At 37.7% G+C, this 8,453-nt stretch overlaps 1 long non-coding RNA gene across 2 annotated transcripts; it reads left to right on the top strand.

Annotated features, from left to right (window-relative positions):
- The first annotated feature begins 1,027 nt into the window (after positions 1-1,027).
- Positions 1,028-8,109, top strand: LOC129350881 (uncharacterized). Of its 2 annotated transcripts, XR_008604456.1 has the most exons (4): positions 1,028-1,318; positions 2,220-2,320; positions 3,048-3,189; positions 4,168-8,109. It is a non-coding gene; the product is annotated as an uncharacterized LOC129350881 (long non-coding RNA). The 2 variants fall into 2 exon arrangements; XR_008604455.1 differs by lacking the exon at positions 3,048-3,189 and having other exon boundaries at positions 1,177-1,318.
- Positions 8,110-8,453: the final 344 nt, after the last annotated feature.

Below are 8,453 nucleotides of genomic sequence, written 5' to 3'. Positions count from 1 at the left end.
ACTGTTATTGATTTGTGTAACTAAGTTGAATAAGCAGTATACAAAAGGCTGCATTGAAGGCCCAATACCATGTCAGAATCCAGTAACACCTCTGCTTCCATTTTACTGCATGCTGCTGTTAACACCGGCTGCCCTTATTGACTATTTGGAGTATTTATGCATAAGTGAATCCGCTTTAAGTGTAACAAAGGTGTACTAGGCTGTGTGTGAGACTGGGATTTATGGATAACACCCTGAACAAATGCCATACTGGAACACGCAATATTTTTACAGGGCTAATACACAGTAGGATCTTTTTTAGCCGAAGTTACCTATTACATTAATAACAACACAACTCAGGTGCATAAGGAAAGCTCAGAAATGTATTCCTAGGAGGGAGGAAAGTACTTTGAAATGGTATTTTTGGTACATCATTAGATGCTCTCAATCTAGACTGGTGAATTTATTTTGTGGCAATTATCTGCTCTGTAAAACAGGGCAACCCACAGCTATTCGATTTCATAATTGGGCATTTAAAAGAAAAAAAACATACTGAATCATTAAAATGTTTGACAACGTGCATCATGTTCCAAAGGAAGGACACCATCTAGGTATACAGAGCATTTATTGTATTGAAAAAATAAAATGAAACTGATTAATGGAAGCACACTCACTGCAGCATCTATATAGCTCAGATGATATTCAAATGGTAAAAGGAAGATGTTTTCTGATTTATTTGTGACTATTTGTTTTCATATTTTTTAAAATGAAAATGATTTCACAGGAATAAGTTAAATTATCTTAACTTCTTTTCACAGTGGCCTTTATGCTTTCTGAATTTTGAAGAATAGAATGCTAAATAAATCTCTATACACACCACACGGGGGTCCGTGTATTTATCTGGCAATTGGATATTCCGTTCTGAAACGGGTATTGAAAAACAAAAAACGAGTGGTTATTTGATTTTCGTTTTAAAATACAACAATTAAAATACAAGGCGTTTTTCCTTTTCATGATCAAAAAGGGATGAACGAAATTTTGAAAATGCTTTGATTTTCATTTTATATTTAGAATAACAAAAAAATAAAATCAGTAAGAGACAGAAACGAAAAAAGGTCAGTTTTTTTCATTTTCTGAGACCGGAAGTGGTCATCAGCAAGTGTGGAGCCAAACGACAACAAGATTCTCAGAGGGCGGAGCCAGAGAGCAGTGATTGGTCAGATCATAGATAATATAGAAGACAGCGAGCTAGCGTCTCTAGTCTGCTATATGTATCTATGGTTAGCACGTCTGGTAGCATCTCTGGCTGCTGTTGACCTTGTTTTTGGAGTAAAACACGGTAAGAAGATAAGTACTTCTAACCTGTAGCGTTGTCTTGTTGTACGTTAAGTCAGCGACTTGTGAAGAGTTGTGTTTTGTCGTGTTTGAGCAGTTGGTCCGGACGCGTTAGCTAGCTAAGCGGCTAAGTTAGCTAGCGGGCTAATTAACACAGGTGGCTAACTTACCGCTGAACACCTGTGTTAGTTGCTGCCACAGCTGTCCTCATTATTAGAATGACCTTCTCAACCTGTATTTCTCTGCTGTGTATTTTAGCTTTTAAAAAGTTATTTTACTTTAAGGTTAACTGAAACCCGTTGAGCTGCACTGAAGTTTAACATTCAGCTGGTTTGAATTAAACCGCGCTTAACTTAACATTGCGCAACATTACCTCTCTGAATCTCCATAATTTCATTAAATTCCTTCTCTCTTCCACTGCTCAAGTTCAATCCAGTATATAAAATGACATTAATAGTGAATAAACTAACAACCAGCCATTGTATTTATTTATTACTGCATGTATTTGTAGTAAAACATGAGTTGAAACATCCTACTTTTGCATCTAGAACTGCACAAGCCGTTCATTTTCAGTCACCTGACGAGTTAAACTCCCCTTTTTATGTGAGGTTGAAGCAGAAAGTCTGAGTTAACAAAGAAAGTTCTTTATAATTTGCGATACCTGTTATCTCTGACTGAGGCTTTAGTTTTTGTTGAGCTGATTTACACGTAGAAACTTTGTTCAGGAAAATTTCTCAGTAGCTCAGAGGACAGGCTGCTTTTTACACAACCTTGTAAGAGAATGTCTGTCAATGCTTTCAGCAGAATTTAGAAACACAACACTTCCTAAACAGATATTTTGAGGCTGTGAGGTTGAACGTTTGAGAGTATATCAGTGTGTTTGTTTGTGGTCTTTCTGTTTCTAGGTGGAAGCTGAATTAGTGAGGATGACTCCTGCTCCTGTCATCTCTAAGCTCCTCACACATCTTTACCTGCACATGAGGAAAATCACTCCTGTAGAATGCAGGTATGTTTGTCATTATTATAAAAAGATGTTGCCTGGTGACCTGTCAGAAACCCATTATACAGAGTCAGCCAAAATAATGTTTACACACATCAGGAAAAGAAAAACTTGCATAAATATTTCAATACCAAATTTATTCAGACATCACAAGATTAATGAAAGTTATCTTTGGCCTCTACAATTACAAGAGGTGCTCAAAGTGGTGGCCACTGGCTTCCAGACATTTCTGTTGTGTTGTAGATGTCACTTGTTGATGCTCCATTCATGAGGGTAGCGCCATCTGTTGGGAAAACATCGTACAACAGGACACAGAGTTATCGTGATTTGATCAAACTTAGAAAGAGGAATCTATATGTATAGAAGTACTTATACAAATGAAATATTTATAAAAGTTTTTCTTTTCCTGATGTGTGTACATTATTTTGGCTGACTCTGAACTTAATGAGAACAAAACTGTCATTTAATTGTTGCTTTGAAAGCTTCTTTAGTGAAAACTGGCTGGTGTTCTGCTTTGAAACAAACTGCTGTTGAGGTCTGTGTTTTTAGGTTTAACCCCACAGTTTCTGAATGAACTGATAGTTTGTTTTTTTCCTGATCAATGTGGATGTTATAATTGATGGTAACATTTACTGATCATATAATCAGCATGACAATATAACAGTATAACATTCTGACCACCTGACTAATACTGTGTTGGTCCCTTTATGCTGCTAAAACTCCTCTGACCCAGTGGTTCATCAGAACCTCTGGGGATGTCCTGTGGATTCTGTGGATCCTGTGGGTTGCAGGGTGGGTCCTACCTAGACCAGGCTGATCCTGGACCATCCCACAGATGCTCAATCAGATCTGGATGTGGGGAGTGTGGAACCCAGGTGAACAGCTTTGCTCTGTCGTGTTCCTCGGACCACTCCTGAGCAGTTTCAGTTTGTCCTGCTGAGGGAGGCAGCTGGCATCAAGGACTGCTGTTGCCATGGAGACTAGAGGGTTGTTTGTCCTGCAGTGTTTAGGTGGTGGTACATGTCAAACATCCACATGAACGTCAAGGTTTCCCAGCAGAACGTTGCATTAGAACAAGATGATGGATGTTGTTCTCTTCAGCTGTCAGTGGTCAGAATGTTGTGGCTGATTGGTGGATCTGTCTGCCTTTACTCTGACATCCAGAGTTCTACAAAAGTGTAGTATGTGTGAAGTGCAGAAGAGATTTACTTTATTGTATGCAATTTTTTTTTTTTTTTTTAAGGGAGAGCATTTTTTTATCCACCTGAAGAAGACCTAATCTTTCCCTTCAAAGGATAGTTAATTGTTGCTACAGCTTCCACAGTGGTCCCATCAGAGAAAATCATATCCATATACAGATTTTTATTAATTCCAGGGCTGGTTCAGTAAAGATTAGAATAATAACTACATCAGATAATTCTTGGTCGCAGTTGGAATTTTGCAGACTGAGAGATGGTTGAGAAGGTTTGCAGTTCTTGTTTTAGCAAAATATGTTATAATAGAAGATCTTTATTGTCATTGTACATGAAATTATCTGCAAACCAGCAAAGTGCATCAGTCTGAGGTATCTAAAAATAAATAAAGAAAAATGCTTCTAAAGCCAATAATAAACAGAATATTTTGAGGGAATATTCTAAAAAGGAAAGAAAAGCTCCATTCTCACTCCTCTCAGGATAAACTGTCATTAAAATTGACTTTAAATTTAGCTTCAACACGAGATAAAAACATTTACTTTCATTACTGATATTGTCAAGTTTTAATAAAGTTCATGCTACTTTTATAAAATGATGAAAGTGAATAAATTGTATTTCTGTGATCTGTGTTTGATTTCTGTCTTTTCTCCTGTCATCCAGATGTTCAGAGGGAGATGATGCCACATCTGGTCCAGCTGATGGAAGGTCTTGAAGTTCTCTGACTGGCCTCGACTGAAGATGGTCGTCTCACTGGATTTAAGGTTCAGATGCTCAGTAACAAACTCCACCAATGAGCCAACAGGGAAGCTTTAGGTTTATTAAATGTTGCTATGAAGGTATCACTGTTTTTCTTTGTGAATGCAATGTGCTCCAACTGAAACTTGAATTAGAACTTAGAAGTAAATCCTTCCATCTGAAAGGATCTAGTTGCATTAATAACCTCATAACATTCTAATTTTTATTCCAGTCTTGGTTGGAAATAGAATCTCTGTATTGATTCAGGTAAAAACTGAACTTCACAGCATGTTGGAGCAAAACAACCAGATGAAAACTGTGATGGTGTTGGATTGTCAGACCGTAATGTTGCAGCTCAAAGCAGCTTTTCTATCTCAGTTCATTCTGACATTCAGCTATGAATCAACACAGCAGATGGTGATCCATGCTGTGGAAGTCTCACATCTCCTGATTTAATGGAGCTGCTTTGCACTTTTTACACTGTTTATTCACCAACACTTTATTTAATAAAAGTCCCATCTAGTTTTTATGAGGAATGTGATGTTTTAATTTCTCTGTGAATAACTGCAGTCTAATGCAACAGCTGGAGTTGTAACATCTGTCCTGATATTGATCATGAAGTATTGATCAGAATACTTATGGTTAGCAGTCATCCCTGAAGTTTTACATTAAAATCTTTACTTGTGTTGTGAACTTTGGTAAGAAGCAGAAATGTTAGCGTTGCCATGGATACATGAGTGTTAAATTCTGTCCATGTTTCCATTTTGGGAAATGCAGTCCAGTTCCAGAATGTGGAGGAATTTAGTCTCACAATCACAGACAACAAATATTATCTGAAAGTCGGGTTATTGTTGTTTATCAGCACAATACAAAAAGATTAATGTTAGAAATATTCCAGTTAAGACTCTAGAATATCATGATTTATGTAAATTTACCTCAATAATATGAATGTTCAGGTTAAGATTGTACAGTGATATTTATTATGTAAGTTTAGCTGATTAAAGTTTATGACTGCACTAAAATATTATTTAAATTGACATCATTATTATAATATTTAGGGTCAGACCCTACAGTATTGAGATTAAGAAATCAAATATTCTATAAAATGTAAATACACTGAACTCATTTGGATATATTTAAGTGAGACTCTACAATATTATTTGACACAAATCTATCTAAATCAAAATTTTAATAATTTTCACACCAAACATTTACTGGACTGATTTAAATATTAAAATCACTCCTTTCTAATCCTCTGCTGTACGTTCAAACCTGAGGCCTTAAATAGAAACACACAAGTATCTGATTGAAGGAACTTCTGCAGAGTCCTGGTTCCAGAACATGATGATAGAATTATAGACAAACTTTAACAAAAGCTGCCTGAGAGTTTACAGGTTTTTATGTTAGATTTCTTCAGTAATTTAATGAGAGTTATCAGCAATAATCAAGTGTTCATTTGATGAACTTCATTTCCTAAAACATCCAGAATTGGAGCTCATATCTTTGGCAGCTGTAAAGTTTCTGCTCCTTCAAAGTTCACAACACAATGAATGAATTCCTAAAACACTCTCAATGCTGGAGAGCGTTTGTGATGCTGAAGCAGTGAGCAGTTTTTCTGTTTCTTCTCTGGAGATGCACAATGAGGGACGTCTGCAGAGACTGAGAAAGAGTCTCACCACATCCTGACATGAGGAAAAAGACTTTATTGAAGACTACAATGAGAAAAACTATCAGACAGCAGACGGCTGCATTCAAGGTGAACTCTGAACATTTGATCTGGAACAGGAATTCAATAACGGCAGCATGAGCTTCATTTCAGTCTGTAGCTGCTGAATTCATGGATGAATCATCTGGCACTAGAGAGGAAGACCATCAAACATCCACGTCAGCTGATGGAGGTCCAAGAGTCTCACCAAACAAACAACCTACAGAGTGAAGACCTCCAATCTGATTGGACGGCCTCCTATTCAGCCACATGTGTGAACAAATGCCTCTAAGCTGATTTGTTTTCTAAAATAAATCTAGTTTGAGTCCTAATCTATGCCTGTGTGTTTGCTTCTTTACACCGCTGTTAACAGTTTAGGCTGTTAGATTGTTCCAGATAAGACAAGTACAAGATACTTCAGAGCCGTTCTACCACGAGCCTGACAGGAAGAACTCCAACAGCTACTGAATGTTCCTGTGGTTCCCTCAAGGCTACAGGAGGAGCCCTACGAGGACGAGCCGGTCCACCTGATGGCGGCCAGTCGCTGCGGTTCAAAGCCAACACCGACTACGTGGACTTCTACTGGACCACACGGAGGCCTTCAAACCGGACCAACAAGTTCAGCGACTCCCCGACTCGTGGGTCTGAGGACGCCGCCGAGCCTCGGTCCAGCCGGCCTCCTGTCTGTGGGTGTTTGAGTGCTGAGAGGTTTGTGGATGCATGTGAACGTTCTGTGTTGAAACAGCAGCTTTGGACTCAGTAACGCCGGGAAAAACCAAGAGCTCCTTTATTTGTGACTTCCACTAAAAAAACTGATGAAAATAAGTTTGCCAGGGTTCTGACTGATAACAGATTATTAAATAATGAAAATAATCAGTTTAAATATTCCTTTAAACAATCCTTTTAGGTCTACATTTCCTTTACACTGACTTCTTGGTATATGTACAAGTATTTTGGGTGGAATATACCATTAAGCCTGATGTTCAAGGGTTCTTCTGGGAATATACCATTAAACCAACCTTTTAGGTAAATGTTCCAGGATGTTGGGTAGAATATACCATCAGATCAACCTTTTAGGTCTACATTGGAAGATTTTAGAGTAGAATATTACTCCAAACCATCCTTTAGGTCTACATTTAAGGTGGAATACTCCTTTACACCAAGATTTTTTGGTCTACATTGAAGGATTTTAGGTGGAATATTCCTTTGAACGAACTTTTTAAGTTTATGTTCAAGGATGTTGGGTGGAATATACCATCAGACCAACCTCCAAGGTCTACAGTAGTGAATTTTAGGTGGAATATACCATTAAACTCACCTTTTAGGTCTACATTGGAGGATTTTAGGTGGAATTTTCTTCCAAACCGTCTTTTAGTCTACATTTAAGGATGTTTAGGATGGTATATTCTTCCAAACCAACTTCTCAGGTCTACATTTCAGGTGGAATATTCCTCCATACTAACTTTTTTGGTCTACATTGAAGGATTTTTTCTAAACCACCCTTTCGGGTCTATATTTGAGGTTTTAGGTGGAATATTCCTTTTAACCAGCCCCTCAGGTCTCTTTGAGGATTTTGGATGGAATACTCGGTTAAACCAACATTTTAGGTGCATGTCCAAGGATTTTTGGTGGAATGTTCCTTTAAGGTGGATGTTTGAGGACCTTGTAGGTGGAATACTTCCTGAAACCAACCTTTTAGGTCAACATTCAAAGATTTAAGGTGGAATATTCCTTTAAACCAACCTAAATTTCATGTTTTGATCATTATCAAGTGAGAAACCTCAATCCAGACTCCTCATAATGACGTTTGAGATTTATGCTGCTGTTATTTGTTTAGTCCAGACTAAATGACAGAAATCCACAACTGTAATTTTATTTCAGGACTCGGTTATTAAATGTCAAAACAATCCATGTGACTCTAAAAACTCAACAGCTTTACAAACTCTAAGATTAAACTCTCCACAAGGATCCAAAATAAGTTGGACTTCTACATGAGAGCTTTAATTATTCTTCATCTACTTCCTGAAAAGTTTGGTCAATAAAAAAGACAAAAACTAATATTTTCAGCTGAACTAAAGACAGACTTTGTGATTTTTCTGCTCACATGTTGTGTTGTTGTAAACTTCCTCTTTCAAATAAATATCCTCCTAACCCCCTGGAAACCAGCGTTTGTCCTGTTTTTGTGTTGCTCCTCGGCGACCCTAGACAGCCGGGTCGTAATGTTTTTTGAGCAACACACCATACTATGACGTTTTTACAATGATGGTTCTACTATGGAACCAGTTTGACATGTTCAGGTGTTCTTTGTGTGAAAACTCAGAGATTTCAGGTATCAGAAGGTGGTTTTCAACTTTCTTTGTTAACTTTCTGCCTCAACTTTAAACTAAATTTCCTTCACTAACCCAGCCCTCTGGACTTCCAGTAAGCTGTGTTCCTATTGGCTGTCCAGGTGGCTGCTTGGTGTTATCAGGAACACCTGAGCAGCTCAGTGTCTTCCTGCTTTATT

Source organism: Amphiprion ocellaris, chromosome 16 (genome assembly GCF_022539595.1).
Source record: "Amphiprion ocellaris isolate individual 3 ecotype Okinawa chromosome 16, ASM2253959v1, whole genome shotgun sequence".
NCBI classification, from domain to species: Eukaryota; Metazoa; Chordata; class Actinopteri; family Pomacentridae; genus Amphiprion; species Amphiprion ocellaris.
The sequence above is the reverse complement of the archived record's forward strand: the minus strand, read 5'-3'. Positions and strand labels throughout refer to the sequence as shown.